At 39.5% G+C, this 23118-nt stretch overlaps 1 long non-coding RNA gene across 1 annotated transcript; it reads left to right on the forward strand.

Annotated features, from left to right (window-relative positions):
• Positions 1 to 590: 590 nt before the first annotated feature.
• Positions 591 to 17349, forward strand: LOC121931626. Its single transcript, XR_006104190.1, has 3 exons — positions 591 to 646; positions 2339 to 2489; positions 17117 to 17349. It is a non-coding gene; the product is annotated as an uncharacterized LOC121931626 (long non-coding RNA).
• Positions 17350 to 23118: the final 5769 nt, after the last annotated feature.

The raw sequence follows: 23118 nt of genomic DNA on the forward strand, positions 1-23118 counted from the left end.
TAAAAACTTCTCCCCTTCATCTTTCTGGGTAAACTATGACTGACTTGGACTATATTAAGAAGTCGGCACCTCTTACATTCCAGCTACTTTATTCTTGGATTATTTTCTTACTGGAGGAATAGAATAGAATATACTTTATTACGGTCGAAGACTGGAGGAAAGGGCATCCTACAAGAATGAAATATTTGAAGATTTGTATCCCTTGATGAGAACAACAGAATCAAACTATTTCATTATTTTCTTAATAAATGCTGAAAACAACTAGAAATATGAATCAGTTTTCAACACTAATGAAAAAAAGATAAGTAGTTTAGTTTGGCTATAGTACTGCCCACAGATATATAATAAAGACTGAATGAATATATTTATATATCACTATTTCATACAGTTCAAAGTGTTTACAATTAAAAGAATCCACATCCCTGGGCCAGCATGCCTGGCCCTGAGGACATTGTTTTTCTGGCCTCTTAGAAGAAGAGAGGCCAAAGGGGAAATGTTCCAGTGTGTTTGCACAGTGATGAAAGGTTGGGGGATGGAGCTACACTGATTTAAAGCCTGTCCCCCCTCCCTTCTGTCTCTTGATGTTTTATTGACCCACCATGTCACCTCTACAGCAGTGAGAGTATTCTAGCCACTTTGGGGCCTGGTAGGAATTTTCTTCCTTTTACAAGGGCTTTTGTTGACCCTCACACTATTGCTGGAGAACTTGGACAATTGGCTTTGGTTTGGACATAAACAGTTGTCACTTGGCTGTTGATGGTGGTGGAGATATATATCATCCAGGTGAACACCTATGTCACCCTCTTTGGGTGAAGGTAAGGGCTCTGGAGCTGCCTCTTTATGTCATGTAACTAAAGGGGTAGGGAAAGAGACCTTCCTTGGGGTGAACTGGGATATAAACCCTTGCTTAAGTCCTGTGAGTTGAGTGAGGAAATCTCACTTTGGCATTCCAGATGTGATCCAACTATGAGTTATGCCCAGAGCACAGTGTTTTGCCCAGGGGAAACTGAGGAGGTGGTCTGGGAAATAGACCACTGGCCTCTGCTTCTCCCACAGTACATTGCTCCGTCCATTTAGTAGATCTCATAGAAAAAGCACATAAATAAGATCATTTAAGTACATGGTCCATTTTACAACCCATGTTTGGTATCTGAGGGTGTTATTTCCAAGTTGATTAGCAATAACTTCAAAAGGAAAATACAAAAGGAAAATATAACAGTATTTTCTTTCCCTCCCCCTATTTTTAAAGGTTTCTTTATATTGTATGTGTTGCAAGAAAAGCTTTTTCAAAATCAGTGGTTTGGTGGTTACCTCCAGAGTTTCTCTGGAGTTCTGTTTTCCTTCCAACCTTCCTTTCTCTTCTTTAAACTCATAACAAGCAGAGCTCAGAAACTGTATGGGTGTCACTAGTTCCTTTCCCTTTTCTATAGTTCCCTTGCCTCTTGCCTCTTCCCTTACCTTTCTCTCACCTTGAATCAGAGATAGAGTTACCAGTATTGTAGGAATCCACTGGGGTCTTCTCTTGTTATTGCCTCCACCTCTTTCCTCCTGACATCATGGTTCTTCAACTGAAACTGAAGGGGAAACCAACAAGTGGGCCTTGAAAGCCTGTAAACTCTAGTGGATAGTGGGCTCCTTACAAAGCAATGGAATCAACTGAGTGCACCTGACCCAAAGACCTGCCAAATCCTCGTAACATATTGTCTGTTGTTCTTCGATTCTATAGCTGAAATTCTTCTAAACCACTCTGCATCATAAATAGAATGATCATAAAGATAGACAGCTAAACTGAAAGTGCATGGCTAATTTCACTGTTACTTGTGCAGTTTAATATACTGTAATGTGTCAACATGCAAGGCTCAGACAAGGTAAACAAGCTGCTAACACATTAAACATTAGAACTGTCCTATGAAAGTAAAGTGGAATTTAGAGGTAATCATGACTGTCATTTAAAAAAAAAATCCTGCAGAAAAACCAGAAGTGTTTCCGCCTCTCATATCTTTTAGTTCATGACTTATCTTGCTTTCCAGTTTAACTAACCTACAAGACTGAGAATGTTCTGTAGTCTTATTTTTATTATTAAAAATTATTATTGTTCTGATTAATTGTGCGAGGATGTAAGAGAATTAACAAAAGGGGCCAAAAGTAGCCAGCCAGCAGTGTCAGTTATTTTGACCCAGAAATACAGAAAAATAACACCTGTAAGGTTGTCACTGAAAGAGAGTAATGAAGGTGGAAACAAAGAAAAGTGAAAGAGGTGATTCCTTGTTGGCTTTCTTGAACATGAAAACAGGGGATTCCTTAGCCCTGTTTCCTTTGTCATCACTTTATTCACAAGGAAAGTGATATGGTGGAAGAGATGTGGTTCCTGATTACATGGATGCCTTCCACATGAAGAAGAACCCTTGGAAATGAAGAACCTTGCTCTATTCCAACTAGAACCTCTCCACTACATGCTTTCCACACAAGGAGACCAACAATGTATAAAGGTGGGGATAATTTTTTCTACTTCTGGGTTCAAATAAGTCATGGAAAGTAATGTAGTGGAGTCTCCCTCCTTGGAGGGCTTTAAGCAGAGGCTGGATGGCCATCTGTCAGGTATGCTTTGACTGGGAGTTCCTGCATTGCAGGGGGTTGGACTGGATGGCCCTTGTGGTCTCTTCTAACTCTATGATTCTATGATTCTGTGAATACCTGCACTGGTAATGGGCTTCAGATAATGGGTACAGAAAAGAGAGAAAAGGGGGAAATGTCTTCTCAACTACTATATTTGACTTGAGCAGTAAAGTAGTGGGTGTTACAGTTTAATGAGATATAAAGAGGCAAAGAAACATGTCATATAGGAAGGAAATTCTCAGAAGTATATCTCCAGTTGAAGGTGTGACCTACACCGCTGTCAATAATGATCATCTAGATATTAATGCAATATCACTGATCTGAAGTATTTCATACTCCAGAACTCCCACATACTATACACATCAGTAGAATCCAATTTTTGGTGGGGGAAAGGCAAAACAAGATTGATAATAAATCACAAAAATTGTGCAGTCTGCAGATATTGCCAGTTCACTGGGACAAGATTAGTGCTAGGCTCTTGACAATACCAATATGTCCCACTTCATTAAGATGCAAAAAAAATTTTTTTTTACTGGCAACCAGTTTACATTGGCATAGTAACATGAGGCTTAAGTGTGAGTCTGAGACAGCAAAGCTAATACATTATAACATATTCTGTCATTGGAACTATTTAAATACTGTATTCAGTTTCATATTCTGCATAATAAATACGATGCAAGTCTGGTTAAAAATTTGGTTTTAAAGATAATTGAAGATAATGAAGAGTGATTCAGTTGAGTGAAGTAAATATAGAAGAGGAGTCATCCAAGGAGTTCTATGGGTTTCACTATCAATAAAGACAACGGACACTGTTTCAGTTGAATGTACTGCCAACCTTTCTTGGTTAAGAAGCTGAAGAATTCAGATTTCCTTTCAAATAACATGGTATTTAATAAATTATATACTTCCAAGTGTTATGGCCAAACTACATATTATGTTAAAACCTTTAGTTTGCCCTTCAGCTTTGCAAGATATTCATTCATTCATTCATTTGGCTATATTTTTTTCATTTGCTAAACAAAATAACAGCAAGGGGGGACAGTCTGACTTCCCAAGGAAAGGAGAATGAGAGCCTGATGGCAGCTGTCAAGAAAGTCAACTTCCATGTAACAATAGCAAGACCAAGGCAAGGGTCTGCCCTAAAGATCTCATGCCTCAGGCAAGTACACATACAGTCCTTCAGATAGGCTAAACCCAAACCATACAGGACTTGTAGGTCATAACTAGCACTTTGATTCCCCCTCCATTCCAGACATTAATTCCTGTTCCAGATTATTCCTGTTTCCCATTCCAGACATTAGCCAAGGGTTTGACAGCACAATCTGCCACAGACATTATACTGTTTTTTATACAGCACAGACAGACCCACACACAAGCATACCATAACTCAGTGGTGAAACACATATCTATGTACAGAAAAACAAAGCAAAACACAGTATCAAGAACATTTTACTTTTGAAAGGATTCAGTGAGGGAACTGAATAAGAAATAACTTGTACCTATTGAAACACTGTACTACTGTAACCATACAATCTGTGAAACAGTCTTGAAAAAGATGCATCTTAACACGTGCTTGTAAATAAAGTTAATGTTTATTTTGTTTCCAAAAGAGTAGTGGCCTGAATAAATTTCTAACAATAGCTTCACAAACAACATGCTACCAAAGATAAAACACATATAAGAGGAGGACACTGGGGACTCCAACCCTAAATCATTTAAAGAAAAGTGTATTAAGGGTAGAAGTGGAGCAAGTGTCAAGGACCAAGAGGTCTTCAGATGTTTATGAGGTGAAAGGCTTGTAGCATTGCTGGGAAGACTGCCTTGGTCACATAACTGGTGGCAGCTATGTGAGCCTTCATAAACACAGTATGATCCATGAAATGGATGTTAATTGCATCACAGGAAGACAGTGATGCTACAAAACTTATTTGAAATGAAGATGCAGAATCTAAGAATGCTAAGCTGCTAGGTCTCTCTACAAATAATAAACATGAATATCTGTGTCTATATCTAAATCACATGGGAAAGCTCTGCTTTGCAAGACAGAAGAGGAAGTAGAAAGATAAGAGGAGAAAGATCAAATCAGAGCTTAACTGTGTTCTTTTTCCAGGACAGTTCCACATTTTTCTCAGTTCAGTGCAACAGATATTTATTCATGTGGAATCTGATTAAATTGAACAAATTAAATCTGACTACTGATTCATCTCAAAGCATTGGAGCAGGAGGATGGGAATGACACTAGAACAATTCATAATTGTCTGGGAGGTTGTCATCTCTCAGTAGCCCTTAATTAGCCATTAATAATTTTGTGAATTCTAAATTTCATTCACATCGTGTAACATGATGTGAGCTGAGAGACAGAGAGTTGTTAATCCACTGATTTTAGCAAGTAGCTCCAAGCACTTAGACTCTATATAGTACCCACTTATACCTAGGAAGCTAGTATAACCTCTTCTTCTGACAGTTTCAGATACAGTTAATGTAGTGTGGATAATTCTACATCGTTTGGAAGGTATTCATCTTTTTACAGACACCATAAAGTGAAGCTGTCAATCTATAAACATGACATGTCAACATTTGCATAGCTACGTTCAATTAAAATATAAACCTTGTGAATAAATTTCTGGCTTTTGGGGGGAAAGAAGCTAGCCCAGTAAATCACACTTTGAAGAGAAGAGGTTCAATGCAAACTGTGCTCTTTACCCTGCATACTGATTGCACATGAGACTAAGGAATCAAAACCAAATCCACTAATGAAATAATAATATTTAAAAGTTTTGGGTTATTTGTTATTTGAGTTGTGGATTATTTGTTATTGTATGAGGCTGTTGTACTTCGGACATATCATGAGAAGGCATGGATCATTGGACAATAATGCTAGAAAAGGTGGAGGGAAGCAGAAAGAGAGGAAGGCCATATGCTAGATGGATGGACTCTATTTGAGAGGTCACAGGCAGAGGTTTGCAGGGACTAAGCAGAGCAGTAAATAGTATTTGGGACAGACTGGCGCCTTGAGGGACACCCGGTTTGAGCTCCCTTTTAGAGGTGCAACTGTCCCCAAGTATCACCATCTTTAAAACTGCCCCTCCTTTCCCTCCCAGTAACACCAGAGCAGGCAGCAGCACAGCAGCAATGGCGATACATGTTGGGAGAGTGCGGCTTTGAAGCTGCCTCTCTTTTCCCTCCCAGTAACATCAGAGTAGCAGTAGCAGTGATAAGGTATGTCGGGAGCACTACCAAGCTCCCACAGTTCTTTAGGGGAAGTGTGACCCCATCCAGGCCCAGTTGGGGTCCTTAAAGTCAGAAACAACTTGAGTTGCTACTGCTAAAAATATGTACTCTTATTATAGTCTTTGAAACTGATAGAAGGAGTGTGGAAGGGAATTGAAATAGATGATGATGGCACTAGGACTGGTAGTGATTATTAGTAACAGCTACCTATTCTCAGCAATAAGAGGTGGGACTGATGGGGAGAAATGGAGGTGGAAGGGGAGGGTATCCTCTTGGTGGGGGATGACTGGGTGTAGATGGTATCAATCACAGAGCAGCAATAAAGGTTGTGTGTGGCAAAAGAAGATATGGTGATAACAGGGTGAAATACTGTTACAAGGTATAAATACTGTCATCTCACATTCAGTTCTCCCTGTTACCCAAAATGGGCTGGAGAGAGAACCAACTCTACTCATTGAGCAGGTAAGGGGAAGTGGGTGAGGGGGTGGAGTGGCTCTGGTTCACAAAAACAACCTTACCTTGATCAGGATACCTGTCCAGAAAGCGGTCCACTTCGAGTGTAGGTACCTAAGTCTGAAGACCAAGGATAGTTTGGGGATTCTGTTAGTATACCGTCCACCCCATTGTCTAACAGACTCCCTAACCAAGCTGACACAGCTGGTCTCAGAGTTGCTGTTGGAGTCACCCAGACTTCTAATTCTGGGTGACTTCAACATCTCACTTGAGACCAGTCTATTAAATCTGACAGGTGTAGCTCGGGAGTTCATGAAATCCATGACAAACATGGGCCTATCCCAATTGGTCAGTGTGCCTACTCATTGTGCGGGTCATACACTCGATGCGGTCTTTAGTACGGAACAGGAATATCCATGGGTGGAGGTAACAAAAACCTCCCCATTGTCATGATCATTTCCTGATCAAGGCTGAAATCAAAGCCACTATACATCCCATTGGGAGTGGAGGACCCATTAGAATGATCTTCCCTCGAAGCTAATGGAACCAATTTAATTCCAGAAAGCCTTGGAAGGTTCATTGGTTAGTAATGCCAGTGATTCTGTTGAAGCTTTGGTTAATACCTGGAACAACGATCTTACCAAGGCTATCAACACGGTCGCTCCCAAACATCCATGCCAGCCCACTTCAAACCATCAACTATGGTATACAGAAGAACTCAGAAAGATGAAGCAGGTTGGACAACAACCAGAGCGTGTTTGTTGAAAAACTTGACTTTTATCTGACAGGACTCGTCATAGGAACGTCCTTTGTTCCTATAGAGAGGCAATACGTGTAGCGCAGAGAGCTTTCTCCTCTGTACGTGTTGCGTCTGCAGAGTCCCATTCAGCATTGCAGTGGTTCCGATCTTATATCTCAGGCAGATTCCAGATGGTGATGCTTGGAGACAGTTGCTCCAATGGTTATGGTTGCTGAAACCAATGGCTCCAATTGTTATTGTTGCCGATGTGGTTTGAGTGTTGGACTATGACCCTAGAGATCAGGGTTTGGATCCCCACTCAGCCATGGAAACTCACTGGGTGACTTTGGGTATGTTTTACTCTTTCAGCCTCAGAGGAAGGAGAAGGCAAGCTTCTCTGAACAAATATTGCCCCTCCCCCCCCCCAAAAAAACCAAACAAACCATGGTATGTTCACCTTACGATTGACTTGAATGCACAAAGAAGAAGAAGAACAACAACAACAAAATATCTCTTTTGACAGGCCTGGCCATTCAATTTTAAATCATGACTTTTTAACTTGTATATTTTAAGGAAATGTACTCATATGAGTGTATTTTAGTAGTTCTGTACTATTGTATTTTAACTGTTGGTTTTATTTGTTTTCTTTCTTTTTTAAAATTGTGTTATGTATTTGTGCCTCAAGCCTTGAGAAGAGGCAGGGAAAAAAAATGAATTTATGGAGTATTATTATTATTATTATGGTAAACAACAACAATGGCTCCAATGTTAAAATTTGAACACAAGAGAAGGTGAAGGAATGTACTCTTATATCAATATTGATGAAAAAGAGGATATACAACTCAATTGAAACTCCTGAATGTTTTAACATCCCATCAGAATACTTTAAGGTCTTCTTCTTTTTTACTTTTTCTTCTTCTTGCTTTATACTTAGCGACAAAGATTCAGTAGGACTAATCCATGCTTTCTACAAATGCGTTGATGACGTTGGTGTATCTTTCAAGCCTGTGCAATGGATTTTTCTGGTGGAGCACAGCGTGCAAAGAACTGGCCTCACCCTTTCAACCAAGGTTCGACTACTGAGGCCTTGAAAAGGCATGGATGGTGGCAGCATGGTCCTAGGGTCGTAGGTTGATTAGAGTTTCCTTTCTTAGTGGCTGACCTTACAGGGTTAGACGAACACCATCTGACCGGGTTTGGGATTAGTTTTACTATCTAGGATGGTTGCCATAAGGCTCGAGAGCCCATCCTGCCTTTGGCACTATTGGTCAGACCTTTCAGTTGTGACTGTCTGATGTGGAGGCCCTGCGGTGGCGTTATAGGCCACCGCCAGCATAGTCACAACTTCATTTGGGTACGCAAGCTCTCCCCCCACACAGTCAGAGCATAGCTGAAGGGGAATAGGAGGCTGGAGATGAAGAACAGAGGTGCACTCTTTTCTTCAAGGCTAGCCCTGGTGGAGCTGGGTCTGCCTGATCACTCCCTCTCAGGCGGACAGGAGAAGACAGTTAAGGAGGAGGGTCTCTTCCTTCAGGTAGCCCTGATGGAGCTGGGTCTGCCTGATCACTCCCTCTCAGGCTGGAAGATGACAGTAAGGAGGGAGGGTCTCTTCCTTCAGGCTATTCCTGGTGGAGTGGGTCTGCCTGATCACTCCCTCTCAGGCCGGGAGAATGACAGTTAAAAGGAGGGGAGTCTTTCTTTCATGCTAGGCGCCCGGTAGAGCTGGGTCTGCCTGATCACTCCTCTAGGCCGGAAGATGACAGTTAAGGAGGGAGGAGTCTCTTCTTCAGGCTATCCTGGTGGAGTCTGGGTCTGCCTAATCACTCCCTCTCAGGCGGAGATGACAGTTAATGGAGGGAGGAGTCTTTTCCTTAAGTGCTAGTCCTGATTAGAGCTGGGTTGCCTGATCACTCCCTCTCAGCCGGAAGAGATGACAGTACAGAGTAGGAGAGATCTTCCTTCAGGCTAGCCTGTGAAGCTGGTTCTTCCTGATCAATCTCCCTCTCAAGCCGGAAGATGACATTTAGGAGAGGGAGGAGCCTCTTCCTTCAGGCTATCCTGGTGGAGCTGGGTTGCCTGATCACTCCCTCTCTAGCCGGAAGATGACAGTTAAGGAGGGAGGAGTCTCTTCCTTCAAGCTTCCTGGTGGAGCTGGGTCTGCTGATCACTCCTTCTCAGATGGGAAGATGCAGTTAAGGAGGAGGTGTCTTTTCCTTAGGCTATCCCTGGTGGGCTGGGTCTGCCTGATCACTCCCTCTCAGGCCTTTTAAGGTAAAACAATTTAACAATCCAGCAATCATTACGGAAATAACTGCTCTACTTTTTCATGCCATCTAATTCTTAGTTGGGGCGATTCTTTTAGCAACTGCAATGGAGTTAGTCAAAAGCTGGTTATATACATGCTTGTTCCTTTATTTCTTTATGAAACTGTTTGCCTTAGTGTCTCGTGTTCTTTCAAATTATGATTTTCTATGGGAGAAGACAATTAATATTCAGGGATCCTGTGCCGAAAATAGACCACTGTACAGTACCCAATATCTTGAAGGCAGGATTCTGGAGTACACTCACAAAATTTATTTTTCCAAGCTCTGGTACCATCAAACTGGAAAATACATGACATGTTTCAAGGAAGGAAGGAAGGAAGGAGGAAGGATGAGGAAGTAAGAAGGAAGGAAAAAAGAAAAAAGAGCGGTGACCTTTTCTCGCTGTATTAATATTGAAGAAAATGACCTTAATATAGTATCATAGAGCTGAAAGGATCTCAAGGGCCATCTACTCCAACCCCCAGCCAGTTTCAGGATCCACTAAAAGAACCCCCAAGATGTGACTATCTGACCTTGAGGTAGCCACCTAACCTATGTGATTGTTGGAAAAAGACTCAGATAAGATTGTTAAAAATACAAACCATGAAATATAGAATTTAGAAAAAGAAATATTTGTGATTACAACAACCCCAATTCTTTCATGCCCATCATACCACAGGAAAAGCTGGTTTAAGTATGCTCACAACCCATGAACTGCTGTGTTGCTAATAGTAATAATGATAGCAGTGAAAACAATAATTAATATGACTAATTAACAAAATTGGGTGAGAGTATTGCAACTCGTTTTTTAAATGACCATTAAAGGGACTCTAACACAAAAATTGAATATTATCTCAACCTATCTCAGTTTGCTTTCTTCTTAACTAAAAAGTCAGATTTGAATGTATTCAATTTTCCACACATGACAAGTTGGGACATGAAGTTTGGAAAATCACAGCCTTAACAGTCTCGCAGGGCAGCTCATGTAGAAAAAAAACATCAGTTATACTGCATCTAAAACCTATTTTACATTAGATTTTCTGGGATTATGTAAATAATTTTATTTTATTGCTACACAACTTTGCATTTTGTGAAAATTGTGGATTACAGCATAAAAATCAACACGTAAAAAACAATTAGTCACGATAAGCTGATTGTCACACACTGGGTTTTCTTTTCATAAATCAAATTTAAAGCATCAAATTCTCTTCAGTAAACTTTTATTGAAATGAGTTGTTTTAGTTACATTCCTCAAGAGGAGTTTTATGCAGTGAGGAAAGGGTTCCTACCTCATACTTTATTGTGTGCTTTGTGTGTTTGACAGCTCTTGAGATAAAGTTACTTTATAGCCTCTATGATGACAACCCCCTTTTTGGGCTTTTTGATAAATGACAAAAGTATGAAAGTATTTTTATTAAGTACGGACAATGACCTTGATAACTCAACATAGGATACATAATTATTGGTGGAAAGCTTCCTCCAAAAAAAACAAACAGATGTCTAAGGCGTTTTTGGGACTAAATACGTCAGTCGATGGATGATGAAGAAACAGTGATAGGGAGGGCAGGCCGGTGCAAACCAGAAATGGTGGGTTGGAAGACAAGAAGTATTAGACCTATTGTCATTGGAAAAAATGCAGACGTAATTCCTAATGATGCATGCTGGAGTCTTTGACATCTGCTAAGAGTTCTCTTCTTGTCTTCTCCATTCTCTCTCCTCTTCTGCCGCAGGACGCACCACCCCGCCTGTTTAATCTCCAACTCTTATTGCTGCCCTCCCCATCACTCCCCCCCTCTCCCGTCCACAACCCACGGCACACCTCTACCACTAGCATGAGACCACATGATCTTCATGATCCATGATCCATGCTATTAGCTTAAGATTTAGCTTTGCTAAAAAAAAAAAACAACTATAAGCATTTGATGATAGCTGATTGATTGAAGCCTCTGGGCATTGATCGTGATAAAGCAAACACTTCTCTCAGAACAAGGTTTTTCGGAATCTTCTGTTATTTTGTAATTCTCTTATGCAAGAACACAACCGTTCACAATTTTTTCTCTACACAGGGACCGATTACGGAGCAATAATCACGCGTTTGCCTTCTCTTTTGCACAAATTTCTTGTTGTCTTTCTTGCGCTCCGCTTACTTTTTTCCGGTGCGTCTCGGGATGGTGGTTTGTGGTTTTTTTTTGTTTTGTCTTTTGTTTTTTTCTTCCTGTGTTTTTTTGTTTTGTTTTTTTTTTTTTTATGGCTGGAACCTGTAGTTGTTTTGTTGCATTCCCCTACTGTTTCTTTTTCTCTCTTTTTTCTTCCTCCCTCTCTTTCTTATTCCTCCTCCATACTTTCTTCTTTCTATTCCTCTTTTTCTTCCTCTCTTCTTCTTTTCCTCTCTTTCCCCCCATTCCCTGTGCTTTCCCGCATGGTTCCCTTCTTGTGGGGGTTTCTGGCAAAAACAGTATTTGACCACAGACTAAAAATCTATTTTGCATTTTTTAAACAAAAGACCACTGTTTGTCGTATTATTTCAAAATTCGTTGTTGTTGTTGTTTATTAAACAAAATACTGCAAAAACAAAGGGGGATTCTGTATGAAGTATCGTTAGATAGAAATTAGCAGATTAGAAACAGAAACCTTTCCCCTCTCAAATGTTCTCTGAAATAGAAAGAGAACCGATGGCTTTGCAACTTTGCTTGTTACCAATTGAGGGGGACACCTTTCTTATTATTATAAGAAGGAGGCATTCATTTCTTTGTTCTTCATTCTTTCTTTATCAGATTCCTTGCTGCAGGTCCCTCTCTCGCCTACTACCCAGTCACTTTTAACATCCTGCCTTTTTAAACGATTGAGGATCTTCTAAAGGACGGGGGAGAGGAAGCCCTGGGTTTGGTGTGGCCGCAAGTGGTTTTTTTAATGCCTGCCATGCACTGCAGCGCCATTTCACTCAACGAACCCACTAAGTTTGCGGCGTTCACAGGTTTTGCGAAGTATTCAAAGACCAGCAAAAGGAGGGCCCAACCCACGCTGACTCAGGCTTTGCATCCTTCGAGGTGCTTTAAAAAATTGAGTACCAGAGTTGGGGCGGCAATTCGGCTTCACTTGCCACCTTAGCCGTACTTGGCTGTTCACCGCGTGAGCTTTGGAATAGGGTTGAGATAAAGAAACCCAATTAGGTCACGGGAGTTGAGATTATTAGGATGAACGTCAAGGACTATATGACTGTAGTGACGGTTGGTTGTTTTTTCTTAGTGCTTCTGATGTGTCGTCTATACTCCCAGATGTTGTTCTGGGGGTGGTTTGTGGGGTGATATCTTGGGTTTGTATTTGTGTTTTTTGTGTTGTATTATTTTCATTGTCCCTGTGGCCATCCCCTTTGCCTCGACCTCAGGATCCCCGCGGTGGTGATAACATATCTTAGTTATATTCTTTATATGTATTTTATCTTACAGCATGCGGATAACATCTAAACAACATCTTACTCTCTCTCTTTCTGTTTTCTTCCTCCTCTCTTCTCCCACTCCAACACCCACCCACCCACATCCTCACAGCTTAGCGTGTGGTCCCTGCGGGATCGTTCTTCTGCTTATGACTCACTCAGATGACTTGCTAGTTGTACCCTTGTTTTTTGTTCCTATTCTAGAGTATGTTCTGGGTTGATGAAGAAAGCCGGTGTGGTAGAGCCTCTTCGCTTTTTATGACTTCTAATGCATTAACAAACTTTCTCACAATATCTTTCCAAGGCAGCAGGAGAAACAGAGGGGCGGGGAGAACCAGCGGCTCGTCATTCCTAGGAAGAGTCGGAAGTACAGGTGCCCCTCCCCCCAAAACAAACGGTTTTCCATTCGTGGCGGTCCGATCATCCACAACCAAACCAATGTTTGGTCACCACAGTATACAGAAAACCTACACCAACACTGCCAAGTACCTTCACAAAGAACTTCCACCCCTACAACACGAAGGCACACTAATAACAACTGGTTAGGACAGGCCAAAAGGAACGGCTCTGTGAACCCAAGTCCTGGCCCCTGAATGCAGCACCTCGCGCCTGGGTTGTACAGGCTCATGGGTACTCCAATCAGACATCCAAAGGGCAGCCAAACCCGAAAAACCCATAGGCGGAAAAAACAACACCCAAAAGAAGGTTTACTTGTAAAGACTGAACGGCGCTATCAGACAGAATAGGGAAACTGGTTGAGGAAACACAAACGCCAAATGAGCTTTTATAACCACCAAGAACTCCAGCACAAATGCTGGAGTCAGTGAAGAACAGGAAGAAAAACCCTAGCATGGCTGCACATACAGCCTGCAGACATTGTCTACCTAGGGACCACCAAACGCAGTCTTCCAACCACAAATAAAGCTGAACAGAGAGACAAAATCAGCGTAGCAGACCATGTTTAAACCACTCGGGGCATTAAACGCTATTTAAAAATCACTGAAATTCTGGGGACCCTGCCAACCGATAATCAGGTTACCGAACACACAGGGAAATCCACCAACACCTAGTCGACAACTTGAATAGGAAAGAAGAAACCCTTAAAGTAAACAAGGTTGGCTAAAGTCTGGAAAAACACAAAATCACGGCCCAGCAAGTGCATATGAAACCCACTCTGAGTCAGGGGTTCCCCGCACAACAAATGCATCACCAATTAAATGGAATCACCTGAGCCTGAAATTTAAATCTTTTGAGGCATGTTAACTAAACACATTACTCTTGGCACAACATGCACTTATGTGAAAGTTGTACATTTTTGACTGATGTGGAACATTTGTATTCAGTTCAAAGGTGTGGAAACAAAGTTATGCCTCCTGTGGACATTGTGCATTGCATGTACAAGGTACATTGAAAATTGCACACACAATGCACTGTGAACATTGTACATGCAGGTGTTCCTTGCACATGCCTATGTGCATTTGGTTGCACATTTGGCTGTAAAACATTCTAAACTATTGTATTTCTGATATAATTTTTAGCTTTTTTCCTGTTGTTAAGCACTTTTTGCATGGCAACTATAAGGTATAAAATGATCTTAAATAACTCAAAGAACTATCTGCTCTCATATAAAATGGTAAGCATAATATTATCTCAGACATGGTCATTGTACGTGTCCACAAATAACCCATGCACCCAGCAGAATTTTCTAAAAGAAGATTGAAGATCTGAACAATTCAGTAGTAACTGTTTGTCACTATCTTTCCCTTGGGAAAATAAGTGGTGTTACTTGGTTCCCAGCAACAGTTCATGTGCCTTTCCCCCACAATGTTTTCTTTTTTAGCCCTGATGGTGACACTCATGTCAAAGTACTTCAGGGAAGTCTCCAATCTCCTATCTATAAAAACAAGAGTGAGGGTCTACATTTCTTTTCTTTGTACAGCACCCTTAAGACCTCATTTGTCAAAATGTGAGCAAAACATGTAGCTACCCACAGTAAATGCTTAATACACAGCACATTCAGTCTCCTTCTACATTCTGTTCTGTAGTACACAGCATACTTACGCTTGCCATTTCTGATGAGATTTATTATGTTATGATTTCTTCAAACTTTTTTCAGTATTCTTTTGCTGAGGCATTGGACTACAAAAACAAAATGTGATATAATTAGTATGGAACTTTATGACAGAGACCATGACCTAAAATTCTTAAAAAGCCATAATTGAAATACCGGATGACATTTTCAGTACATTACCAGGCAATATTGAGTAACTAGTCTCTCCTACTGAATGGAAAACAGTGATTTTCAATTACTTAGATTATTTTGTGTACATTGCTGACTCTCACAACTACCGATACTCACTTAATTTAAACCAAATCACTTTGGCAGATTTTAATGGCGAATGAAATATACAAAATTTGTCTCATCAACCTGTTGGGGAGTCTGAAAAGCACAGTTAGCCTGTACATCTACATATCTAAGAATCTTACAATTCTCACTGACTGACCCAAGATCAAAAGGGTACCTAGCGAATTCCACTGCAAGTTGCAATAAGATCACTTTGTCATTCTTTAGATTACCACCTTAAACATCTGCCCAAAATGCCAACTTCCTAGTTGAGTACTGGTCTATAAAAATTCATTTCTTAATCTCTCATCAGGACAATTTGTCGCTTTTCAGATGTTGTGCACTACAGCTTCCATGTCCCTTCACAATTAGTCATACTTTTTATTGCTGATGAGAATTGCAGTCCAACAACAGGCAGAGAGAGTGGCAATTTGTGGCTCCTATACTGTGAGATGGTGAATTTACACTTTAGTATAGATTTTAGTCCAGCCTCTAAGGATTGATCCAAGGGGCTATGAGTAGTTTAGCCCCTTGATCGTTCCTTCAATAGTGAGGTTAAAGCACAGATTGGATTCACTGCTACACTGACATGGAGCCACCCACTCACCACTTCCCAGACGAACACACATTTCCTGTTTCTGTTTTATTGAAATCAGATTAAACATAATAATAAATAAATAAAACTTTTATTTATATCCCACTTTTCTGCTGTAAAGCAACCTAAGTGGCTTACAGTTTAAAACACATCAAGTATACAATAAAAATACATCTTAACCCTCCCCCTTAAAAATAATTAAACATAGTGTTATTAAAATTTAGACTATTAAAAAAGAACTACTAAAAGCCAATAAGCTAATGGGCAGTGATGGGAATACATAATGTGGGTGAAGTTCCTTTATAGTTGAGTGGATCTATTCAGGAAAAGCTTGCCGGAAGACATCCATCTTAACAGCTTTTTTGAAGCTATCCAGGCTGGTGATTTGAAGGATCTCCTCTGGCAAGGTATTCCACAGTCTGGGAGAGGTTGCAGAAAATGTCCTCTGTGATCTGAGAGTGCAGGGTGGGTTGTACGGAAGTAGGCAATCCCTTAGATAGGTTGAACTCAGGCCATGTAGGGCTTTAAAGGTAATAACCAACACCTTGTACTGTGCCTGGAAACTAGGTCAGGGGGTGGTAGATGAAAGTCAAAGAGCTTTCAGGAAAATGTAATTATTTTTTATGTAATATGCAAGTATTACCCCTTGTTTTTAAGTCAAAAACAGCCAAACAACCACACCAGTCATTCCACTGCATTTTAGAACCCCAAATGCCTTTTCTTTAGGTCCAAACAGCTTTTGGATATGCTCAAATCAAAATCGGTTTTGGGGTGTGACTGTGTTTGTTTTTTAAAATATGTTTTATATGTTGATATATTTTACATTCATGTTTGAAGGTCGTTGTAATTGTGTGTGTGTGTGTGTGTGATGGGAAGTTGTTGTAAACCACTCTCAGGAAGATGACTGCCTACAGACTGGAATACTGAATCTCCTAAATAAGTAAATAATAAAGGATAATTCAAAATCCTAATTGTAAATTAATGTTGTCTTTTTTTGAAAAAAACTAACACCTGTATTTCAAAGTCTGAAAATGTGAATTGATACAAGCAATGGTAAAAGCTTTTCTATCAACATCAATGTTAGTGACCCACAAAACAGCAAATATTATATTTTTCTTGACATAATTACACAGCTCAGATGCTTTGCCACACTGCTGATTGCAACACCTTTATCTGTACACTTTAGTAACAGGGCATGGAGAAATAAATAGACACTGTTCTTGTGCAAAGTGGGACAGATCGCATAACAGTGTTTAGAAACTGGAGAATTCTCCTGGTTTTATATCATATTTTTGCAGTAATCTAGAGCAGGTAAACCACAAAAATAGGAAGATTGAAAATAAGTCTTTACAGAGCTCCTTACTAAATCCAAGTACACTTTGTTTTCCCCTTTCTATTTCAGCTGAAAAGCTTACCTGTTTCCTCCACCAGGTGAATAATATTCATCATCTCCTGAAGCTATTTTTGGAAGCATTTTTAACAGAACTGTTCCAGTTACTCTAATTAACTGAAATGAATATTTAAAGGTTATAATTGCTGGACTCTGGCATCCTGAGAAATAATAATTACCTGTCTAATTACAAAACTGAAATGTGGTGTTACATACATACAGCTTGAAATAAATTTTTAAAATGTGGCTTGTGTTCATTGGAACAATGAAAACTGTGGCATGCATTCAATGGAACAATGTTACGATGTTCTAACCTGATTTTATGAATTGCTGTTTAGTTAACCAGTTCTTTAAAGCACTTAAATATTTTGGGTTTTTTTCTTTTAGAAAAAGAAAATAATCTTGTTCAATTTCAGAAATAGAGATGGAATTTAGCATTAAAGTAAAAAAAAAATAAATCATCCCACTAATCTAAAAAGTCTATCTTTGAAGCCCCAGGAAGAGACACTCTTGAATTTTCCTTATCTGGTGGAGAAAAGAAAAATTTCCTTTTCTGATACTATGGCTTCTATTGAAAGAAGCCTATATTGATGTGTTCTCTCAGTAGGACCTTACCTGCGGGGCTGGCACCAAATTTTGATGGGCTCTTGTCATGATGACGGCAAGGGGGCCCTACCTAGGGACATAATCCCTATGTTGTTTCCCTAGTCCCCACCATTCTTAGTACCAAATCATCACATGATATACTATCTTCTTTCTGCTACTGCCCCTTGTCACTTACCATTTTAGCTCTCTCCACTTTCTTGGGATATATTTAATCTAGGTGCCTGCCTCCATAGTTGGAAGCCTTTATTGGTTCTCCCAAGATTTGTTGCATGAAATTGCACGGCCCACTTTCAACATTCAAACATTGGGTCAGGCCTCAGCTGAAATACTGTGTCCGGTTCTGGACACCACAATTCAGAAAGGCTCTTGACAAGATGGAACATGTCCAGAAGAGAGTGACCAAAATGATGAAGGGTCTGGAAACCATGTCCTATGAAGAGAGACTTAGGGATCTGGGTATGTTTGAAGAAGAGACTATTAAAAGTTAAATGATAGCCTTATTTAAGTATTTGAAAGAGTGTCATATTGAGGATGGAACAAGCTTGTTTTCTGCTGCTCCAGAGAATAGGACCCAGAACAATGGATGCAAGCTACAGGAAAAGAGATTCCACCTAAACATTAGGAAGAACTTCCTGACAGTAAGAGCCATTTCACAATGGAACACACTCCCTCAGAGCGTGGTGAAGTCTCCTTCTTTGGAAGTTTTTAAAGAGAGGCTGGCCATCTGTCAGGGATGCTTTGACTGTGAGTTACTGCATGCCAGGGGCCTGGACTGGATGTCCCTTCTGGTCTTTTCCAACTCTATGATAAGTAGTGAAAATAGGCAAGTAGTGGCACCATGCCTTCTTTTTTATTAGCATAAAAACATAATATAAAAACAACACTCTACACTATGTTTTTAACACTTTTTATTAACATAAAAACAGCACACTACACTATGCACAGTACCTTCTTAAATAAGCCTAACTTACACTAGGCAATTTTATTAATCATATTTGTATTTAATTAAACTTGGATCATTTACTGAAATGCACCAACCAAAGACAGACAACTTGATTTGGAGTAAGAAAGAATCCCACTTTCCAGTGAAGGGGAATTTTTTTTAGACAGAATCTGCTCTAGTTCCAACGAAAATCTGTCAGCAAATATGGAAAATAAAATAATGGCCCACATATTGACAATGCTGAAAACATATTCTAGTCCCCAAGAAAGGAGGCACAAGGGATTGCTGTAACCATAGGACAATTGCATTAATTTCAAAGGAAAGCAAAGTTATTCTCAGCATTCTACAACAAAGATGTTTACTATATATGGAACATGAAATACTAGATGTCCAATATGAGTTCAGGAAATTAAGAGGCATTATGGATCATATTGAAAACATACATTGGATAATGGAGTGCACCAAAGAATTTCAGAAGAAATCAGCCTGTGATATATAGATTTTAGCAAAGCCTTTATCATGAAACTAGCATGATAAGCTATGGATCAATCTTAAAGAAATGGGTGGTCCACAACATTTGATTGCCCTGATGAAGACAAGGCCACCATGAGAACAGAATATATAAAAAATGGAATGATTTCCAATTGTCAAGGGGTTCAGCAAGTCTGCATTTAAACATCGTATCTCTTGAACTTGTATGCTGGCTATATCATACATAAAGGAGGATTAGGCTTGGAGGAAGAAGGCATGAAAATTGGAGGAAGGGACATTAGCAATTAAAGATATGCAGATGACACCATACTATTGCCGAAAATAGCAAAGACTTGGAATGATTACTGAAGGAAGTCAAGGATGAAAATGCAAAGACAGGTTTAGAGTTGAACATTAAGATTACAAAACTAATGACCAGAGATTATGTATATGACTTTAAAGCAGACTTTGAAGATGGGGTGAAACAGACAGGCAAAATAAAGCAGCTTCCAACTGCTTAGATGTATTTATATGACGCACACCTCCAAAGCAGGTGAAAACCTAAATGAAGCCATGCTCTGGGGCTAAAAACTGGAGCAAAAAGAAGCCAGGATACTCCAGCTTAGTTCATAAAATGTACATCTTCATGCCTGCATAAAAACAGCCTGGTGCCAGGGCTGTGGCAAAGCAAAAAAAAGGAAAATGTGACAACTCTAATGGATGTAATTACAACCTATGCAAACCAGACAATCCAACAGGGACCATGGGGTGAAGATGGGGTGAAGGAGGCATGTATGTGGGACTCCCGTTATTGTGCTTTGCCAATGTGCCACTTGCACACCAATGCACCAATGCCGTGTATCCAGCGGCACGGCCTCACACTATGCTCTTCAGTCTGGCTGTGAATATTTGTCCCATCTTGGGAGCAGTCCATGTGGACAGTGGAGCTTCAACCCACTCCACTTTTGGAAAAAAACAGGATCAAGCTGCTTTTTCCCTACCTATCTGCTCCAGCCCTCAGAAACAGCTGATAGTTGAAACAATTATCCATATCTTGGCTTAGTCATTAATCAGAATGGATACTGATGTGAAGAAATCAGAAGTCTAGGACTTTGAAGGACAGCTATGAAGGAAGTAGACAAGATCCTAAAGTGTAAAGATGTATCTCCAAATACTGAATTCAGGATTGTCTATGGCCATTGTATTTCCCATTTCTATGTATGGGTGCGAAAGCTGAATAGTGAAGAGAGCTGACAGGAAGAAAGTCAACTCATTTGGAATGTGATGCTAGGTAAAAGTTGTACAGATACCACAGACTGTTAAAGGACAAATAAATGGGTCCTACAGCAAATTCTCGTTAGAAGCCAAGATGACTATACTAAGACTCTTGTACTTTGAACACATCATGAAAAGACACAAATCACTAGAAAAGACAGTAATGTTTGGTAAGGTTGAAGGTAATAGGAAAAACGGAGACCCATTACAGATGGGTAGACTCAAAGAAGCCATGCCCCTGAACCTGCAAGACCTGAGCAGGGTTGTTGATGAAAGGGTGACTTTGAGGTCTTTTATTCATAGGGTTGCCATAAGTCAAAATCAAGTTGATGGCCATTAACAACAAGATTCATTAATGGAGTCTGAAAGTAGATTTAAATTAGCATCTTATTTAACTACACAGTGGAAGGTGGACCTTGGCTTTGTAGCCCAGGTTTGCACACCAAACAAGCAATTAAATTAACAATATAGCATTTTGATAAAAATGTACAGTAATAACAGCAGAGCTACTATGCTATGGTATACATACAAATTCGCAGACAAAAAGTCTAGGGGAAATGAGAATAGGAAACACTGTAGTTTTATTAGAACAATATGTTGCAATGGATGCTAAAAAGATAAAAGAAATTTAAAAAGCATAAAGCATATGCAATCCTAAAAAACCAACAGGCTTATGCTGGCCTGTAAGCCACGCCCTAACAAACAAGACTAGTGATACCAATCAGTGCTAGGCTAGTAAACTGCACATCCCAAATAGTAAAGCAAAACAAGGAGGTGTCAGACATACAAAATACCAATGCCATGGTAGATAAATTTCTTTGCACCTCTCAGTAAAAAATTAAAAGGGATAACACAGTACGCCTATTACAATTGGTAAGTGAGCAAACAGAGACCAAACGCTTTTCGACTATGCGTCTTCATCAGTGATCATGGAAAACTAATATAGCAGCCTTGTAAGGTATATCATAAAATCTGTAGGGACATCCAGTCGCAGTAAGCAAATTGTTGGTCCTCTTGGACCTGTTATGATGCCAAAAACTTGGATGTAAATACAAGTCCTTTATGCTTTTTAAATGGATCTCATTCCATTCCCTGTCACCGGGGAGTATGCAGCCCATTTGTAACCTAGATGTCTGCTGCATCTTTTCAAGAATGGGTAAATCCCAGATTGCAAATGGGCTGAGTACTTCCCCAGCAATGGGGAAATGCAATAAAGTCCATCTTCTTAAAGTTACACCCCACGTCTATCATAGAGCAAAGCCAATGCAAAAAAATTCACTGTCAAGATGTTTTTGAACATGGCTCAGAATGTTTGGAATATGTTCAATTTAACCTGAAATCACTAGGAACTTGCGCCATTTTCTGTATCTAGCAGAGCATCTTGACTGATTCAAAAGACCAGAAAGTCCTGGATTTTGTTCCTGTTATTTCTGATTTTATTTTGGTGATCCATACATATTTTGTTTATCCCAGAATATTTTCTGTCAGCTTCCAGTACAATCAGATTCTTTTTATACATGCTCCTCAGGTTGGTTTATTTTAATTCAGTATAAAATGAGTTTTGCTGAAATGGTATATTTTATGTGGAAGTGTGGAAATGTTGGTTTTTTAAAAGGCAATGACATATTTAACAGGAATGAACAGCCTTAACTATTTCGTTCTTATATATAAGAACTAATTTTTTCAAAACTTTTCTTCCTTCTGGGTGAGATTTTGTACATGATTATTGAGGAAGAGAACATTGTGAATATTCTTCATTTCTCTAAATTTTAATATAGGTTTACACAATATTATCATGCTGGATGGCCATCTGTCAGGGATGCTTTGATTTGGATTTCCTGCATGGCAGGGGGTTGGACTGGATGGCCCTAGTGGTCTCTTCCAACTCTACGATTCTATGATTCTATGATTCTATGATCAATAGTGCATTTGTTTACGAGAGTAAGTAATTATCTCTGGCAGTTCACTGTTAATTACACATTGTAGAACTTTAACACAAACAATTTTTTTTAAAAAAAAAACACACTAGTAAGACATCATCCCCCTTGCATAGGTCAGCCAACCATTAGTTGATCTACAGGAGATTTTAGATGGTCAGTAATAAAAAAATATATATGATTTTGACTTAATTACTGCCCTTTAAAATCATTTCTTTGCCTTGAAACCAAGTGTACTGCTGAATGGATTTTAATTGTTCCAAAAGCAAGCACTACTTTCAGTAATTAACATGTCTTTATAATTATGGGTGCTTCGGGGTTTCAGTATTTAACTGCAAAGTGCAAATGTTGAAAGTCAAGATATCTCAGAGGGAGAAAGACATAAAATATTATGCATGTTATAGAAACTTTCATCGTTTTAATAAGAAAATTAATATAATTTTAAAATCAATATGTTATTTATCTCTCTCCTATACATGCTGTGAAAGCTATTTAATTAATGCAGTCATGGTAAAGAATTGCACTGAAAAATGAGTGGGTTTTTTTAAATTCCCTTCAAGGGCCTTATCCTACAAGTAGTGTTATCTACATAAGATTGTGTTCTATTCTGGCGAACCTTAAGGGAATCAAATGTATCAGTGGGGATATTATGCTGTAACTGATTTTTTTAATTTGTAAAAAGATATTTTTATAAGTTTATAAGAGACAGATAGAGAGACAGACAAACTGTTTTCTCTGTTCTTATGAGACTAACCAATTAGCATACATCAATATTTAATAAT

Source organism: Sceloporus undulatus, chromosome 5, assembly GCF_019175285.1.
Source record: "Sceloporus undulatus isolate JIND9_A2432 ecotype Alabama chromosome 5, SceUnd_v1.1, whole genome shotgun sequence".
Classification (NCBI taxonomy): Eukaryota; Metazoa; Chordata; class Lepidosauria; order Squamata; family Phrynosomatidae; genus Sceloporus; species Sceloporus undulatus.